Here is a 15,328-nt window from a genome sequence, read left to right as displayed (position 1 = left end):
TGTGTGTGTATGAGCATGTGTGTAAAACAGTATTATGGGTGTGTGTGTGAGCATGTGTGAATGTGTGCACATGTGTGAGCTTGCAAACCATGTGAGTGTATGAGTTGTGACTTGTAAAGTGTGGGGGTATGAGCATGTATGTGAGTGATTGTACTGAAGCCCCTGGAGCCCTGACCCAGGGGAAACCAGTCACTGAGGTGGGCAGGAAGCTGAGACGACAGAAAGTTGAATGGGGGCATATGTGGGGAGTGGGAAGAGGCGGGGGGGCATGGGCTGGACACAGATGGAGATGTGGGGAGAGTCTGGGAGAGAAGGCCCCATGGCAGACAGCTGGGGGCTACAAGGGCCTCTCCACGCGCGGGGGCTGAAAGACCTCCATAGCATCCCTCAAGCCAGGGACCCAGGAAGCAACATCCCTAGCCCAGCATTCCTTTTTCCTGGCCCCACCTAACAGGGTGAGACCCAGTAACGGAAGGCAGTAAGTAGGCCGGACAGAAGGGTCCACATCGCGGCTGGCAGGTTGCCTCCCTCTGCCCTCCATGCCCCGAAAACTGTCACTCCTGCCCCCAAAGCTAGAGCTGCAGAGACAGATTGGCCCCCTACCTCCACCCTAATCAGACTGCTGGGAGGGCCTGAGGCCCAGTGGGGGAAAGGGAACGGGGCGGATCTGGGAAGGGTAGAAGGATTGGAGGGGAAAGGGGGCTATTTTGAGAACAGTCTTGGTGTGGCTGTGTGCAAACTGCTGGGCTCAGAGGGCAGAGTGTCCGCTCTGCCAGCCGTTTCCTCTCTGTCCCACCAGAGCACCTGGCACCCTCCATGCCTCGCCTGGGCCACATGGGCCACCAATGCCACTGGGTCCAGATGTGAATGTGGCTGTTCAGCCTCTGTCCACTCTGTCCTGACCATTGCTGCCACTGTGGGCGTTGTGTACACTGTGTGAGCACGCAAAAGGGGGTCCTGACAAGAGATCTTCTTGCCCTTGGGGCTGAGGGAAACATCACCTCCTTTTAATTCTCTTTAAAAAAAGCCTGGGTCACCAGGGAACTGAGTGGGGAAGGGCACTGCTATGGGTTGAATTATGATTCCCCAAAAGATGTTGAAATCTTAACCCCCAGTACCGGTGAATGGGACTTTATTTGGAAATAAGATCTTTGAAGATGATCAAATTAAAATGAGGTCAGGAGGACGGGCTCAAATCCAGCACAACCGACATGCTGACAATCAGGGGAGACTGGGATACAGAGGGAGACAGACACTCAGTGAGGACACCACGTGAGGGTCTGGCAGACACGGGACCATCCGCCTACAGGCCAAGGAGCACGAAAGATTGCCAGCAAACTACCAGAAACTAGGCAAAAGGCACGGAACAGATTCTCCTTCCCAGCCCTCAAAAGGAACCAACACTATCAACATCTTGATCTCAGACTTCTAGCCTCCAGAACCGTGACACAATACATGTCTGTTGTTCTAGGCCACCCAGTTTTGGGTACTTTGTTACTGCAGCCCAGGGAAGCTAGGACTGGCACAATCCTACCATGGCCAAAGTCAGCACGGAGTCTGACTCCCCGCTGTGCCATTTACACGGTTTGCCGCTTTGGTGAAGACACTCCAGTCCTCTGAGCCTTCATTTCTGACATTTAACGTGGGACTGGAAAGAGCACGGCCCACCTGGAGCTGCCGTAAGAATCTGGGTGGCAGGCGAGGGCTACTACTGCTCTGAGGAACACACTTGGTTTTCAGGGTCTCTGTCAAAATTCCTGACGACAAAATTACCTTCTGAACAGAACAGAAAGTCACATTTGCAGAGAGCCGGTTGTACCAGGCACAGGGCCGTGTGCGTTCCAGAATAAGCTAAATTTGAGCACTCAAAGGTTTGGAAGTGTGAGCTGTGGGTTCGGGGAAGGGCCTCCTGGAGGGGCTGGAGCCTGAGGGGCCAAGTCTGACACAGAGGCAAGGCAGGAGCCTCAAGAGGAAGGGCCCCTCCCCTGTCACCCTGCCCCAGCCTCTGGCCAACCCACTGGAGTGGGGAGGTGTGAGGTGGGGGATGTGCAGACCACAGACATCACCACCCCCCCCTCCAGCCCGAGTCACCCGACCGCAATAATGAGCCTTTCTGCCCCAGTGGAGACAGAGGGCATTGTGTGCAGGCGCCCCAGCCTGAGCTGCGCCCCTCAGAAAGGCAGGCTTGTCTTGGGCAACCTCCGCGGCCTGGGGCTGCCATCCTGAACGTCACAACAAACCCAGAGCAGGCAGAGGGACTGCCACTCTCCCAGGATAGGGCGCCCTTGAGACCCCAAGGGGCCAGGGTAGAGACCGGAAGAGGGAACTTGGGGACAATCTGGATCATTCAGAGCCGAGGGACCACTTTGAACGTCCCAGGTTGGAGCCTCACAAAACGTATATTCAGAATCTCTGTTGGGAAAATTGATGGTTGAGAGCAGGGGGTGTGGGGTCAGAGTGTCTGGGTTCAAATCCCAACTGGCACATTTCCTGGCTAAGTGACATAGGGCAAAACAAAATGACAGATGAGGCCACAGTTTCTCTCACCCCGTCGACAGGGGGGTTGTGAGGATCAAACAAATGGATGTCTGTTACCTTGGTCGGCACTCAAGAATTATTAGCTATCACGATGACTATCAATCTATATTGTTCCAAGTGAAATCAGAAAGGCAAAATGCTTAACACAAAGCCTGGTTCATGACAGTTGCTTAATAAATGTTGCTGGGCCTTCTCTGTACCCCTGACTTCTGTCTGAGAGGCCCCAGGTTTCTGCAGCGAGCAGGGTGGGCTCTCGAGGGGCCCAGTAGGGAAAGGTGCTCAAGGAACCTGCCTAGAATCACTCAAAGTAAATCACCCTGTTTGGGGCTGGGCTGCAGCCAGCCTGTGGAGAGCTTCTGTTTTGCAGTTGGGAGCTGGTAGCCAAGTGCAGACAAGAAGGCTCTCCTCATCTGCCTGGGTTTTGCCTCCCAGTGAATTCACAGCCTGTGTTCTGCCCCAGCCTCCACCCCGCCCAGTTCTTGGGAGATTATCTTTCCTCTACCTCACACCCAGGCATCGGGAAGAGCCAACACCCTCACTCCGGTCAGCAACCAAATGAGCTTCCAAGGGCTCAGGCCAGCCAGGCCCGGCCCTCCTTGCATCACGGCTCAGGACCCCGCAGGAATCAGGAGGGAATGTGCCTCCTGGGCCCATGCCTGGTCCTGACTGAGGCTGGGCTGAGGGCCTCTCCTCATCCCTCCCCCACAGACACACAGGGCTTTATAGTCAGATTATGCCATGGAAACTATGCACACGGCCTGCCCCGTTCACATGGCCTCAGCAGAAAAAATAACAGAGCCTTCTCTCTCTGCCAAGACCCACAGTACTAGCAGGCCTGAACTACCAAAGCAGGCTTCTTATGTGAAACAGGTCCCTGCAAAGATCTCAGGAGGACTTGTCTGGGGGTGCCCTCAAGTCACCCACCCTCCCCCAGCTCACAGCCATCTGCCTCTCCTCTGAGATCCAGAAATCTCCACTGGCCACGAATATGAAGCCTCATATGGCAGTTTCCTTTTGAGAACAAATCTCATTTCCATCTTCCTGAGCCCTGGGAGCTCGGCTCTGATCCTTCTCCAGGCGCCCACCCCCCACCCATGAGACGAAGTCAACCCAGTGGACAGACCCATGCTACCTAATATGGTAGCCACCAGCTACATGAGAAATTGAGATTTAAGTGTTACTTAGCTAAAAATTTTTAAGTAAAAATTCAATTCCTCAGGTGCACTAGCCACATTTCAAGGGCTCAATTGCCACCTGAGGATAGTGACTATGATACAGGACAACACAGATACGGAGCATTTCCAATATATAGAATCTTCTATAGTAGAGCACTGCTCTGTACCGCACTCTGAAATTCCCTGGTCAAAGGTCACTAGCCCACTTGGGGTCTGTGATAATTGATGTCTTCCTTGGGTGTGACTCCCCAAGACCAGACCCTACCGCCAATGGGCACACTCCTACTCATAAGGGTGACCAAGGAGGGGGGCTGTGGATGGAGCTAGAACTCAAGAACTTAAGAGTCCACTGGCATCTTGAAGCTCTCAAGGTGCAGGAGGGAACTGGGCGTGGGGAGGTGGAGGGGGCCGTGGGGAGGACCAGACCAGCTCTCCCTGTGCTGTCGTATTCTCATGCAGAATTCCAAGGACTCTGAGAACTCTTTACTTCCAGCCTGGCTTTGCAGGTTACTATGTGAAGGAACACTTTCATGATAGGAAAGTAGAATATAATTCCTTAACTCTTAACCTTTTATTTATTTATTTTTAAAGATTTTATTTATTTGACAGAGAGAGATCACAAGTAGACAGAGAGGCAGGCAGAGAGAGAGAGAGAGAGGGAAGCAGGCTCCCTGCTGAGCAGAGAGCCCGATGCGGGACTCGATCCCAGGACCTCGAGATCATGACCTGAGCCAAAGGCAGTGGCTTAACCTGCTGAGCCACCCAGGCGCCCCAACTCTTAACCTTTAAAAAAAATTTTTTTTAAAGATTTTATTTATTTATTTGACAGAGAGAAATCACAAGAGAGGCAGGCAGAGAGAGAGGAAGGGAAGCAGGCTCTCCGCTGAGCAGAGAGCCCGATGTGGGACTCGATCCCAGGATCCTGAGATCATGACCTGAGCTGAAGGCAGCGGCTTAACCCACTGAGCCACCCAGGTGCCCTTAACCTTTTAAAATTTTAAACAGCTTTATGGAGATGTAATTCACATGCTATACAATTCACCCATTTGAAGTGAATTTTAGTAGAATTCACTTCAATTCTAGAATTCAGTGGTTTTTAGTATATTCACAGATGTGTACAACCTTCACTGTAATCACTTTTTTTTAAATCTGACACAGAGCAAGAGAGAACGCACAAGCGGGGGAACAGCAGGCAGAGGGGAAAGGGAAAAGCAGACCCCCTATGGAGCAGGGAGCCCGATGTGGGGCTCAATCACTGGACTGTTGAACTTTTACTATTAGGTATATGGCAGGTGGCCCCCACTGGCCCACAAATGTGAGGGTAAGCTATCTCCCTCTCACCTCTGTGGTCAGCTCCCTGAGGACAGAGACTAGAGGTGATACCTGTGTGCCCCTGCACCTGCTGAGATGCCCGCCACACAAGAGGTCCCTAAATATTTGCTGGCTTTGTTGTTACTGTTACATTTGATTTTCTGTGGACATGAAAGAAGCCCAATGATCACGGGCAGAATGGGGAAGGGTCTGGAAATGGTGTTATATGAGGAACTGTGAGGGTGTTCAGCCTGGGGAAGTAGGGGGTGGAGGGGATAAAGGGCATATGATAATCGCTCAAACCGACCAGCACATGGGAAAGGGACTAGGGAGCACTAAGTCAAAGTCCCAGAAGCCGCATCTCCAGCTGGTGGAGGGGCTCGGCCATGGCACAGACAGGGTGGAGAAGTAGTGAGCTCTCCAGTACAGAGCACATTCACGCAGGGCCTGGAAGACCTCCTGTCTGGGATGCCATAACATGGCCTTTTGCTTCCGATGAGGCAAGAGCAGGCCTCAAGAAGCTTTAAAGTCTCTTCTGTTTCTGGAATCCTGGGCCCGGAACTGCCACGAGGTAAAGGAGCTTCCAAGAGACACAGAAGCCGGACCTGCAGACCTGGACTGTCTTTGTTTTCAACTTCTCGTGGGCAGCTGGATTCAGGCTGCTCCTCTTCCCCGTTCAGGTCTGGCCCCTGCCTGCCCCCTACCTCTCCCTCCACCAGTCCCAGGGCTGCAGCAGGGGGCTGGGGCTGGCCTCCCTCTCAGAGCCTGGGGTGTGTCCAAACGGAGGAGGAGACTGGGGCTGGAATGCAGAGTTGAGAGGCGAGCAAGTGAGCTGAGACTAATAAGCCCAAGAAACAACAGGTCCAAGCAAGCCTCAGGGAGGTTTCAGGAGCCCGGGCCCAGGCCACAGAACTGAACAAAACACCCTGAGTCAAGCCAGATGGGAGGCCACAGGGTTCTAGACCTGGGGGCAGGCGCCAGCCCTGGACTGGGTTTGCATTTGTCATCCCTGATATGCAAACCAGAAGGTGGAGAGAGAGCAAGTTCCACCCGCAGGGTCAGGGGGGGCCAGCCTGTGGTGACTCCAGGGACCAACCAAAAAAGCTCATATGTTGGGCGCCTGGATGGCTCAGTGGGTTAAGCCTCTGCCTTCGGCTCAGGTCAGGATCTCAGGGTCCTGGAATCGAGTCCCTCATCGGACTCTCTGCTCGGCAGGGAGCCTGCTTCCCCTCCCCTCTCTCTGCCTGCCTCTCTGCCTACTTGTAGTCTCTGTCTGTCAAATAAACAAATAAAACCTTAAAAAAAAAAAAAAAGCTTATATGTCATTGGCTCCACAGAGAAGGCTGGGTTTCTCCAGATTTACCACAAGCAGACACAGGTGGGCTGAGGGGCACAGGCCAGGGTCTGGAGCATCCATCAGATGGATGCACACATAGCTCCCTCCAGGAGGGAAGAAGAAAGGAACTATCACATATCACGTGCCTGGTACCCGGCTTGGCATTTTCACCAACTGGGCTCCATCCCAGTGCCACATGGATACTAAGTACCGAAGAGAGGAAACTGGGCCCCAGAGAGGACAAGGAACGTGTCTGAGCTCACATCCCTTGCAAGGTATGTAGCCAAATTCAAACCTGGACCCTCTGGCTCCAGGGCCAGGCTTTCCCCACTCTGCTGGTCCCTTCCCTAGTGCCTTCTTCTCATCCCCATGACAACCGCGGGGAGCACTAGCAGGGCCTCTATTTTTATAAATATAAAAGCTAAGGTGAAGAGCAGTTAAGTGACTTGCCCTAGGTCCTGCCATAAGTAAGCCACAGACTCCAAATTCAACATCAGCCTGGGCCCCCAGAGCTCCTTCTATCATCCCGCAATGAATCTCCAGGAATAAACAAGGTGAGGGCTTAGGATGTATGGCTGCTTTATATATATATATATAGAGAGAGAGAGAGAGACTGAGATTTTATTTATTTGCTTGAAAAAGAGGGAGAGAGCACAGAGGGAGGAGGAGAAGCAGGTTCCCCGCTGAGCAGAGAGCCTGATGTGGGGCTCAATCCCAGGACCCCGAGATCATGACCTGAGCCAAAGGCAGACGCTTCACTAACAGAGCCACCAGGCGCCCCTAGGACTGCTTTTTTAAAATCATAAAATACAAATTTTGTTTTTAAGGAAATGAAGCAATAACATCCCTGTGATGATGGTAATATCATCAGCCAAGATACATGGCTGGGCCTCAAACAAATCAGCAGTGAACAAGCAAGGCTTCTATTTAAATTCCTCTCACAACATTGTTATTGTAACGTCAGATGCCAGCTGCTCCTGCTGACACTGTGTACATCACTCCAGCTGCACAGGTGAGAGGGTTTTACAAAACCCCTTGGGGGAGTTGACCCATTTTCCTGCTTGAGAATAAGTTACACCAGGCTCTGAGATATTTTGGCCCTGGTGTCTTCTCACTGACCCCTGCCCACAGTCTTATCTCCACCACTCCCCTCTCCTGTCTCTAAAGGCCCCGTAGAGAGTTGAAAGAGGAGCTCTATACTGTAGTCAAAGGACCAGATTTAGAGGTGTGCATGCGTGTGTGTGTGTGTGTGTGTGTTTAAGCTTCCATTTTGGGTGCACCTGGCTAGCTCAGTTGGAGGGGCATGTGACTCGTGATCTTGGGGTCATGAGTCCAAACCCCACATTGGGCATAGAGATGACTAAGAAAAATAAACAAACTTTAAAAAAAAAATCTTATTTTTAAGTAATCTTAACACCCAACATGGGGTTCAAACTCACAACCCTGAGATTAAAAATGGCACACTCTTCCAACTGAGCCAGCCATGTGCCCTAGACTAAGTTATGTAATAATTACCTGTGTGAAGTCAACCCAGTGATTTAACTTCTCTGAGACTTATCTAGAAAACGCAAACATTGAACCCAGTGACCTTCAAAGTCTCTTCCCACTCCGTGGTTGATGCTCATTGTTTATTCATTCATTCCAGGGGCTTGGACCAGGCAATGTGCTACAGGCTGGGGAAACGGAGATTACAATAGCCCATCATTGGCCCCGAAGAGCTCACAGCCCAGCACTCCAACGCAATTCTTTGTGGTGAGTGTCCTAACAGAGGCAAGTTGGTATCACAATGACCCAAACCATAGAGTCTCACTTGGAGGGATAAGTAAAGATGTGAGGAAAGGAAATCTTTGAACTGAGCACTGCACGGTAAGAAGGTGAGGAGGGACATTCCCACCAGAGGGAGCAGCACGTGCAGAGACACAGAGGTGGGCACCAGCACAGCACAGACAGTCCACTGCACTGCACTGGTTTGATATGGGTGGAGTAGAGATTTTGTTCACAAGAAAAGGAGATGAATCTTGAGTGATGGGCTTCTGCCCATCATAGAGGCATGGGGACCCCACTGAAGGCTCTTAAGTGGAGGAAGAACCTAGTCTGATATGTATTTGGAAAGACCATGCCAGGGGCAAGGATGGGTAGAGGAAAGCAGGTAACATGTCTAGGGGGATAGAAAGATCCATCAGAAAACCATTTCAACAATTCAGGTGAGAAATACTAGGACATGAACTAAGGTAGTAGCGGTGGGGATGGGAGAGGGCACATAGACAAGGCTTGTTCCAGGTTAAGAAAACGAATATATAGTGATACACGGGGTGTGAAGAAAGTAGTCTAGGAGGAGTCTCAAAGATGGTGCAGAACGCACTATATAGCTGACAGGGATGAGAATTCCTCCACTTAGAGAAAACTTGCATCATTTCAGAGACAGTTCCTTAACATGCCAGCAAAAACACTCCCTTGGAAACGGCTGCCTCATTCCTAAGATCCTACAGCAATGGAGATACTGTTTCTCAATACTTTCCAAGGTTTTTTCACTATCATTGAGCTATATTCTCTCACTGCACCATGAGGCCTAATGTCCTAGGGAAAGAGAAAGGTAGATACCGTCTACAATAAAATCCTGTGCTTTGGATACGATGGAGATATGATGAAGAACAAGTCTCTGAAAAACATCAGGAAGAAGTACAAACTGTTTTGGCATTTGGAGGGAGAGAGGAAGGGGATGGGGAAACCAGAAGTCCATGCTCTCCCACTCATGTCAAACCTTAATAGCAGTGTAGAAAGGAGTAGAAAACCTCCCCAGAGGTTGAGAGCGTGCCAGAAACAAAAACAACTTGTGCCCTGCTCCTTGAATGGAGCCCTAAGGTGGTCACCCTTGCCATGGGTCCCTATGTCTACCAGGGGTGGCTGCAGCAAAGTAGAGACAACTGCATGGCATGTTTAGTCTGGGAGAGTCTTTAGGTATCTTCCTCCTACCCTGCCCCATCCTAATTCCCCTTGGCTTGAGGGTGGCCCAGGAGATACCCAGAAGTTTCTAGAGCTGCTAGGGAATACAGAAGGGTGTGGAGAGTTGAGAGCCCATGGACCTGCCTTGGAAAATGGAAAACATGCAGAGACATGGAACAGGTGTAGGTTTGTATGGACAGAACCAGCAGAGCTGAGACAGGACCAATGAACCAAGTGAGCCATTGGGCACCACCAGTCAGGTCCTCACCATGGACACCAGCAGACCAGGCGGGTGAAGGACAGCCCCACAGAGGTCACTGAGGACCAGAGGACAGCACTAGGTCCAGCATCCAGACTTATCCTCTGCCATTGCCCCAGACCCATCCACAGGGGAGGGGGGCAGGGGAAGGGACAGGAGAGGCACACCTAGACAGCAGGTCATAATGCAGACAGATTGGGCTGCATATGTATGCAAAACGAACTGAATTACTTTATTTTTATTTTTTTTAAGATTTAATTTATTTATTTGAGAGAGAGAGAGAGAGATCACAAGTAGGCAGAGAAGGAGGCAGAGAGAAGGGAAACAGGCTCCCTGTTGAGCAGAGAGCCCGATGTGGGGCTCAGTCCCAGGACCCTGAGACCATGATCTAAGCTGAAGGCAGAGGCTTAACCCACTGAGCCACCCAGGCACCCTGAGCTGAACTACTTCAATAAAATGATTTTAGAGTTTTATTAAAGTAGTTAGAAGAGTTAGAGAGGCTGGGGTGCCTGGGTGGCTCAGTCAGTTGAGGATCCGATTCTTGATTTTGGCTCAGATCACATCAGGGTTGTGGGATCAAGTCCCGCATCCGGCTCCAGACACAGTCGGCTTGAGATTCTCTCTCTCCCTTCCCCTTGCCTGCTCTCTCCCTCTCTCTCAAGTAAGTAAATAAATAAAATCTCTTTAAAAATAAAGCAGAAGAGGCTAGTTTTCTTTTAGTTGGCAAGTTTAAATTAACCCACATAATGTTAATGGAAAGAAGAATTTGTGAAGAAGTTTATATCATTTCTAAAAAATAAAGAGGCTAAATTTCTCTTTTTCTGAAGTATGTAATTTTGACACCTCCCCAATTTATTTTTAAGTCAGGTTTATGAGTCATAATTTATATAAAGTAAAAATCATCCTTTTAAAGTAGCCATTCGGTGAGTTTTGACAAATGTATACAGTTGTATAATCATCACCTCAGGTAACATCCAGAATAGTTCCATCACCCCAAAAAGTCTCTTGTAGTCCTTTGCACAATCAGGTCCTCCCACTCTTAGCCTCTGGCAACCGCTGATCTGTTTTCTGTTCTATAATTTTGCCTTTTCCAGAATGTTGTGTAAATGGAACCACTTACTGTGTAGCCTTTTGTACTAAACTTTTTTTTTAACTAAACTTTTAAACAGTATCTACCTCTGCTTCCTTCCCTTCTTCTATTCTGCCTTCTCTACAAATTGCTTTTTTTTTTTTAAAGATTTTATTTATTTATTTCACAGAGAGAGAGATCACAAGTAGGCAGAGAGGCAGGTAGAGAGAGAGGAGGAAGCAGGCTCCCCGCTGAGCAGAGAGCCCGATGCTGGGCTCATCCTAGGACCCTGGGTTCATGACCTGAGCCCAAGGCAGAGGCTTAACCCACTGAGCCACCCAGGCGCCCCTCTACACATTGCTTTATATGGACAAATCCAGACCAGCAGCTATCTCTGCAGCTTCCCCATCCTCCCCTGGAAACTTTGTGCAAGCCTCAGCCCCCCAGGTCTACAAGTCTGGGTATTCCCCATCCTAGACCTCTTGGTTCTCTGGAATGTTTGTGGTGTTTTTGCCTCTCAGGACACAGATCCCTCTCTTCGGATGCCTCCTCCCAGTTCCCTCTTCTCTGCCTCCCCTCCTCCTCCCCCAGGTCCTACCCTTGGGGCACCCCGGTACCTGGGGAATCCACACACTCTGGCCTCACCTCTCCGACCTTCAAGTCTCCTTCTGCTCAGCCTTGCTCCTCAGCCTCCGTCCTTTGTCACCTAGCTTTCTGTGCCTGGGCTAGCTCATGACCCTATTGCCACACACAGAGGCTGCTGCCTAGCAGCCTCCTGGCACCCTTTGGTTCATTGGTTGGGGGTTTGTCGACAGCTGGGTCTTTCTCTCAGTGAGGAAGAAGCAAGATACCTCAACACTGCAATTTCCTCCTCACCCCAGCATGACGGTGACAGATTCTGAGTCTCCCAGACAGGGACTGTGTATTTACACGCCCTGTTCAGTGTTGACTGCACCACGGTGAAGAAATAAGGAAGTGAGGCCAGGCAGGAGCGCACAGCATCGGTGTGTAGGGGTGGGACTCCATCTGCCTCACAAGAGAAGACTTCAAGGTGTTTCTCTTCCCACCTGTGCCAGGCATTTGCCAGTTAACTCTGCCTCACCAGAGCTACCCACCCCTGACACCTTCACCTGACTCAGAGGCAGCCAGAGGGAGTCCAGACTATAGTCAAGCCTCGTGCTGAAACCGGTATTGTCAAAGATCTCAGGCTTTAATCGTTGCTCCAGGGGACAAAAGGGTCAGAAAGGCTGGTTCTGTGTTCATTCAGCTCTCTTCACAGCGAAATGATTTAGAAGACAGCTCTGGAGTCAGACTGCCAGGTTCTAGTCCTAAGCTCCTTCACTGACTACCCCTGAGGCTTGGAGCAAGTTACCCAACCTCCCGGTGCCTCGGTTTCTCCACCTGCACAATGAGAGCTGTCTCTGGAACTGGGCTGCAGTAGAGATGGAATGAGAGACTCCATATGCACTCGGCACATAAGAACACCTCAGAAGATGGTAGCTGCTGTGAGCATTATTAGTCTTTCCAGTTAGAACTAGGGATCCTGAAATCTCAAGCTATTCCAGGTGAAGCTAAAAAGAAGAGAATTGCCAAGTCTCAGCGTAAAGAAACTTCCTGACACCCTCAGCGAAATCAAACCGAGCTCCTCCAATGCTAGAGGTAGAGGCAAAATTCTCATAGGGGAGAGGAAGGGTTGCAACTTTCCTTACCCACCAGGACACACAGGGAGCTGAGGGAGAAACCTCCAAGGAAAGGTGATTATTGGGACAGAGCCAAGAGATCCCACCATCCTTCCTGTGCGGAGAATCTCCTGGCAGCCGGAGCCAACCTCAGAGGAAGCGGATTTGATTTTATTAAGGAAGTCAACACGCTCCTTCCATCCAATGTGGACTCTGTGTTGTTCATATTATTGGTTTCCAGGATGTGAAATGTCATCCTGGGACAGAACCTGGAAAAGAATGGGCCAAATGTCTCTTCAGAGAGCTTCAGCCAACTATTGAGGAAAGTGGAACCTGCCTTCCTGATACTTGACAACCACATGCCATTCAGAGAGCAGCAGGAACAGCTGATATAATAATTACAGTAAACATTTTTCTTTCTTTCTTTCTTTTTTTTTTAGCAATTGTGATAAAAGGCTCGAGATAATCCTGTTAAGCTAGTAGTATTTTTATCCCCATTTTACAGAACAGGAAGCTGAGGCTTAATGAACAACGACAGTACATGACTGAGTGGATATGAACTTGCATCTTTTGTTTGTTTGTTTGTTTGTTTTCTTTTTCCTCCTAGCTTTATTGGGTTATAACCAACAAATAACATAGTGGACACGAGGAATTACAATGTGATGATTTGATGCACAGATCTATTGTGAAATGATTACTACAGTGTGGTTAGCTAATGCCTTCATTACCTCACGTAGTTCCCGTGTGTGTGTGTGTGTGTGTGTGTGTGTGTGTGTGTGTGTGTGTGTGAGAGACTTAAGATCTATCCTCTCAACAAATTTCAGAAGTACAATACAGTATTGTGAACTCTACATTTGATCTGTAAATTTAGGTCTGTTTGAATTCAAGGCCTGAGTTCTTACCAGTATTCTGACTCTTAGAGGACATTTCAACCTAGTGGGAAGAGCATATGTAAGATCTGCCTCCCGTCAACCCCCTTCAGGTATTTATTTTCTCCTTAAGTTTTGAGAAGTCTGAAGGCGCAGCCCCAAAGAAAGCCCAAGTAGCTCGTTTCTGCCCCCTAGAGGACGCAACCTACACTACTGAGACTAAAGACAGGAAGGCAGCTTTTAAGAAGTGTGCACAAAATCCCAACCTGCAGGTACAGCCTGCAAGAAACGAATCTAAAAAGAACACTCTTTAGTTTAAGAAGGTTGGTGATAACAGGTTGGGGATTTTCTGGACCAGGAGTGCAAACACAATATCAAGGGCGGGGACCTGCAGTTAACCTGGGGATTTCATTTTTAACACCAGCCCCCAGATGATTCGTTTGCTCAGGCAAGTCTTTGGGAAACATGGATGCATATGATTCATTCATCCTACAAGGGTTGGAAGAGTGCCTCCTATCTACAGCCCATTATGACTTCAGCACGGGGAAGAGTCCAAGGGAGAAGAGTATGGGTCCCTGCCTTCAGTCAATTACATCACCTCTAAAAGCCTCAGCTTCCTAATTTAGAAAATGGCCCATTTTGTAACTGGTATGGAAGCCAGGAGACCCAGGTTGTGCTTGCAAACAGGGTGTGCTTTCCTTAGTCTCCCAATCCTCAGTTTCCCTGTCTGTCAATGAGAGGTTGACTACTCAGCAAGTTTCCTTCCTGCTCCAAGACCCCTGAGTCTCTTTCAGTCTCTGCCAGACTTCAACCCACCCCTTGTCAAGAGGCTACAGGGAAACCCTGGGGGACTTCCTTAGGAGGCTGGTCTCCACAAGGGCAGAGACCCACATCCTGCCACACTGCTCACAGCTCTTCCAGAAGTAGCTGGGGTTCAGAGCTTTTCATGTCCCAAATTTACAGCCACACCAGTAGGATCCTTCTTTTCACTGCTGTGTGCCATGCAAAGTTGGCCTCCTATTCACACAAAGATGCTGAGGAAAGTAAAGTTGATTTGGAAAAGGAAAGTTCTCTAGAATCCCAAGAAAAGGGCTTCTGGAATCAGAATGACCAGTCTTCAAATCCTAGCCCTGCTACTCATTAGCGATGTGATTTGGGGCAAGTTACCCATTCTATACTTGGTTTATTCCTCTGTAAAATGGGTATAAGAATAGTACCTATCTCAAAGTGTTGTAGTGAAGATGAAATGAGACGATATCAGGAAAAGTGCTTATATTAATATCTTGGTATATAATGGAGATTCTGGAATGTTCCCTGACTGCCACAACTAGGAAATGGCAAGGCAGTTCACAATCAGTACTCCATGCAGACATTCAGCACCCAAGTGACTCCTTCAGGGAACTCCAGCTTGACCTCTGTCATGATCTGCAATGCCAGTGTTCCCTTGCTCGTGTTTAAAGGGGTTCCACTGAAGCCAAGCCTTCCTCCCCACATTGCTCAAGGTGAGTCTTTAGTGGGTCCTTGGGCTCACAGTGCCACTCCCAAGCCCCTCTGGGTTTGAGGCTGCAGGAAGAGAGATGCATGAGGGATCAGGGGTCCAGGGCAGGCCAAAGCCTTGCTGACGTTCTTTACAGGAGTCAGCCAAACAAGCAAGACCTAGGAGGGCCAGCACATGGGCCTGCTTTCCATTTGCCTGGTTTCCAGTTGAAGAGTGAATAATTATTGCCCTTGCCCGTCTAATATGCTACTGCTTTTGACTAAAATGAAGCAAAATTACAATCCACCAAGACACCCAGGCACTGCAAGGTGGCAGCAAACAAGCATATGGGGTTGGCTGGAAAGACTAATAAATAAGCTTATTATTTAAACAAATAAATAAAAATTTATTTAATTTATTTAAATCAAATAAATTTACATATATTATTCATGTAATATATTTAAAATGTGTCCTGGTATTATCTTGCAAAAGCACAATTACCTTTCCTTTAATTTTCTGTGACAAAACCACTAATCTGTCAAAGGTCAACATTTGAAATATACCACAGTTCTTAGTAATCTTTTTGGAGGGACAGGTGCATTTCTTCATATTTTCATATACTAAGGAGTTTTAACTATTATTTATTTATTTATTTTAAAGTAAGCTCTACAC

General features: G+C 49.1%; 1 protein-coding gene across 5 annotated transcripts in view; it reads right to left on the bottom strand.

Annotated features, from left to right (window-relative positions):
• PLEKHG3 (pleckstrin homology and RhoGEF domain containing G3) overlaps positions 1–11,395 on the bottom strand; it is a 69,158-nt gene extending 57,763 nt beyond the window's left edge. For 2 of the 5 annotated variants that reach the window (XM_046008567.1, XM_046008568.1), the window contains exon 1: positions 11,277–11,394. The gene's annotated coding sequence lies outside the window, so the exon portion shown is untranslated. Of the gene's footprint in view, positions 1–11,276 lie in introns of all 5 variants that reach the window. The other 3 variants (XM_046008565.1, XM_046008570.1, XM_046008571.1) reach the window with 3 other exon arrangements.
• Positions 11,396–15,328: the final 3,933 nt, after the last annotated feature.

This window comes from Meles meles, chromosome 6, assembly GCF_922984935.1.
Source record: "Meles meles chromosome 6, mMelMel3.1 paternal haplotype, whole genome shotgun sequence".
Taxonomy (NCBI): domain Eukaryota; kingdom Metazoa; phylum Chordata; class Mammalia; order Carnivora; family Mustelidae; genus Meles; species Meles meles.
The sequence above is the reverse complement of the archived record's forward strand: the minus strand, read 5'-3'. Positions and strand labels throughout refer to the sequence as shown.